This window comes from Brassica rapa, chromosome A06 (assembly GCF_000309985.2).
Source record: "Brassica rapa cultivar Chiifu-401-42 chromosome A06, CAAS_Brap_v3.01, whole genome shotgun sequence".
In the NCBI taxonomy this organism is placed as follows: domain Eukaryota; kingdom Viridiplantae; phylum Streptophyta; class Magnoliopsida; order Brassicales; family Brassicaceae; genus Brassica; species Brassica rapa.
Window position 1 is genome coordinate 14,507,859 of NC_024800.2, and position 4,115 is coordinate 14,511,973.

Genomic DNA, 4,115 nt, shown 5'->3' on the forward strand with positions numbered 1-4,115 from the left:
TCATCCCTTGGTTCCCAAGTGAACTTTCTGGCTCCGTACATGTCAAAAGCGCAGTATCCAAATTCATAACGTCTGTCGATCGACGTCGGGTCATCCGGTCATCCTTATCGGTCGATGTTGGTGTTATCCTGTCGATCGATGTCTGAGTTGTCCCGTCGATCGATGCTTGGCCTTTTGGTTGGCATGATTGATCTGGATTGATTTCTGTTGCGGCGACTCCTACGTGTTTGTTTGGATCGGTTTGAATGACATCCGGAGTGCCACGTTGCTGTGAGAATAGGTTGGCAGGTCCATTGGCCACTTGAAGGATATCTGCTATGTCCTCTTTGGATACTTGTAAGATCCTTCCATCTATTGCACGTGCGTTGCCATCTGGGTCCCTGAAAATACCAAATTCATCAGGTGTTAGAAAACCGTAATCAATGTTTGCATTATCATTCAATTTAGAAATAGAAAGATTAGGTTTAAGAGTAGTATCGATCGATGTTGATACAGATGCATCGATCGATGGCAGAATAATTTCTGCAGAACTTGTGTTCTTGAGATGATTGCTCTTCATGGATTTTCCTGTTGATGTAGACGGAAGAGTGTTCATCATTTCTGCTTGTGTATCTGCTCTGGTGTGTGGATGTGGTTTCAGGGGTGCAAAACGTTTTAAATAGGTATCTATAAACCTAGTTGGAGAGGGAATATTCTCCTGGTCTTGGATTTTCGCTGCGGCGCGAATATCCATCGACGTTCCTATATGGGTGTCGATCGATGTGAGCGGTTGTTTTGCTGGAAGAGGGTGGGTATCGACCGATGTGGAGTGCACTTCGTCGAACGATGTTGGAAACGTGTTGGCGAACTTATGTGTTTCAAATCTTTCATCCTCATTTCTATCGCACGTTCCTTCCAATAATCCTCAATGTATTCCTCTGTATGTTCCTTGTTAGGTGAAGTAATTAAGTGTCAACTGCAAAACTTTCATGGAAACCACTGTCTGCCCAACTGCCTATGGAATAATCATCACGTCCTCTCTTGCTTGGAGGTTGGAAGGCAAAGTGTGGGTAACAATGATTAGGTAGAGCGAAATGGTCAACCGGTTCTTTACGTCCAGCGACGTGTTGTTGCGGTCATCGGTCACTGTTGACTCATTGGAATCGATCGATGGAAAGGTGTGGGTGTCGATCGATTCCGAGTACTCTGTTTTGTACTCTGATTCGTACTCTGCTCCACAATGGCATGCGCCAATGAAGCCAAGTTCTTTCCCATAATCCACAGAATTAATAATTTTTCTCTTAGGTCGGATAGGGTCGTAGTGGATGTTGGGGTCTATCAGCGTCAGACACAATTTGTTTTTGTTCATGTCACATACAGCTCCAACTGTAGCTAGGAAAGATCTTCCAAGCATAAGTGAAGAGTTCCAGTTAAGCTTGATGTCCAGGACATGAAAATATACCGGGACAAGGGCATTACCAATCTGTACCTCCAGATCTCTTATGATACCTCCTGATCGTTTTTCTGAAAGATCCACGAAGGTGAAGGAATCTGTTGAAGGTTCGATGGTCAAACCAAGATGGTCTGCCATGATCCTAGGGAGGATACTAACTGATGCTCATGTGTCACAGATTGAATGGGGAAATTCAACACCTTTGACTACGCATGGTATTGCAAACTTCCCAGGATCACTCTTCTTCGACAATGTGATCCTCTGTCTCATCTTTTCTCTTACTTGATGAAACCTTATCCTAATGTCCTCCTCAGTTACCTTTGTTTCTCTGAAGAACATCCACAACCGGTGTGTGAAGTAAGCTTCATTAAAAGGTTTTTCGATTGGGATTCTGAGGATTCTTTTAGTGAAACCATCCATCTCCTTATCGTTAGCTTCCCTCTTAAGGTTCTTAGGAATTTTCTCCTTTCTTTTCCTTAACATTCTCCCTTTAGTTTCCTAATCTTCTTGAACTGGTTCTGGTGAACTATTTAAAGGGTTGGGTTTTGGTTCGGGTGGGCTAGCTAATGGTTTAGGTGGTGGTTTGAGTGCGTTGATATAGTCATTATCGATTGAGGGTAACCGCACTCGGTATGTCAGAGGTGCCTGTCGATCGATGGGAGGTGTATTGTGACGATCGACGTCGGACTCACTCTGTCGATCGATGGTTGGGTCAACCGATCGATCGATTTTATCATAGAAAGGGGAGGGTGGGTGAGGATGCTTATTTGCGAATTCCTCATGAGTTAGAATTCGAACTGCATTGTATTCAGTCGATTTAGCGGACGACGTCGATCGATGACTAGAGTAATCTGTCCATCGATTTTCGTCATGGTCTGTCGATCGATGCGAGTTAATCGACATCGGTCAACACCATTGGGATCCGCCGAGACTCATGGAGCTTTCGATTTCGAAGTCTCCTTCCTCAAGCTTTTCATGTCTCACCACTTGCCAGAAATCATCATCTATGATGGCATTTACGTGGTGCTTTGCTTTATCAGCTCCTGCCTCTCTAGCGAAAGCTTCTTGCCTCTTTATAGTTTCGCCAGTCTGAATCAGTTGCGTTTCAAGTTTTCTCACCTGAGTCCCTAGGGTCTCGATTTTGGTGTTCAGATTGTTGTAGGCGGAGTCTATTTTACCGTTGAAATCCACGGTGATTTGTTGTTGTCCCAACAGTACTCGATCAAGCATTTCTTCGATCTTGCTTTCCTGAGTCTGGGGTGGTGGATTCTGGTAGTAGAAGTTCGAGTAGCTTTTTCTGTTGTTGAAGGGTTTTTAAAATTTTGAACTCTGGTTACTTCTTTGCACATTTCCAAAGAAGTTTCTGTTTCCGCCCTGGTTTCCAAATTTTTGGAATCCGGTACCTCTGATGTAGTTCACATTTTCTTCTCCTTCCGTTTCTGCTACTTCTCCTTCAGCTAAACAGACTTGCTTCCTAAGAAGCTCGTGCACCACATCTAACTTAGCTCTTACTTCGTCCATATGTTCCTTCCCGATAGAGGCTACAGACTTCTTCCGTTCAGAGTCAGTGTCTTTGGTACTGCTGCTGTTAGCAAGGTTTTCGATAAGTCTCACACCTTCTAACGGATTCCGAGTAGTAAAGTTTCCTTAACTCGCCGTATCAAGAGCCATTTGATACTGTAAGGCGAGGCCTCGGAAGAAAGTGCTTAGCAGCTGCACTTCGTTAAATCCGTGGTGTGGACAGTCTCGATGGAAGAACCTAAATCTAATCCACGCATCTTTGAAAGACTCTCCAGCCTCCTGCGAGAATGTGGAAATTTTGTTTCGAAGTTCTTCAGTGCGCGCCTCATCGAAGAAGTTTCGTAAGAAAGCATTCTTGATGCCGGCCCAAGATGTTAAGGATCCTGTGGGTAGCTGCCTAAGCCAGTGCATCGCTTCTCCATTCAACGTGTATCTGAAGAGCTTGCACAGGAGGTAATCTTCGGGGACTCCTTCCATCCGAATAGCAGCAATTAAATCCTCGAACCGTTCTAGATGGTCCATAGGATGCTCGTGCGGTAACCCAGAGTAGGGTATCTGCGACACGAGAGTGTAGTATTGAGGCTTCAGCTTGAAATTCTGCTTCTGGATCTCCGGAAGTCGAATAGCTGATCTGTTGGAATAGTACTCATCTGGACGATTGTAGTCGGCCAGTGGTGTCGATCGAGCGTCCTCGTCTACAGGTTAAGCAGCTCCTGTAGCATCAGCATCATGGATTACAGTCCCCTGAGCGTCTATTTTCTGACCTGTTGCATTACGCAGATGACCGTCCTGGTCATACATGTTTCTGTTCTCGTCATGTGTTAGAATAACAACATTTACCATTTTTTACGACACGGTATCGATCGACGTACGCGGTGTAATATCGATCGTTGTCGAATGATTAGGATCGATCGACGATGAAGGTCTGGTGTCGGTCAACGGTTGGTTGTGAGTATCGATCGACGACGAAGTTGTTGCGTCGAGCGATGTGGAACGTTGACCCCTACGGATGGTGCGTTCCAAGTGAGCAGGATCGTCTGAGAACAGCAAGTCTTTCTCCTAGTTGCTTCTGGTACCGCTGGGCATGCACCTGAAAAGACAAAAAAAAAGATTATGTTAGAAAGTGGGTAGAGAAGAGAATAAGAATCAATAAAACTAAATC

The 4,115-nt window shown here is 44.8% G+C and overlaps 1 non-coding gene across 1 annotated transcript; it reads left to right on the plus strand.

Annotated features, from left to right (window-relative positions):
• The first annotated feature begins 3,158 nt into the window (after nucleotides 1-3,158).
• On the plus strand, nucleotides 3,159-3,265 carry LOC117126312. The gene has a single exon (XR_004448887.1). It is a non-coding gene; the product is annotated as a small nucleolar RNA R71 (small nucleolar RNA).
• Nucleotides 3,266-4,115: the final 850 nt, after the last annotated feature.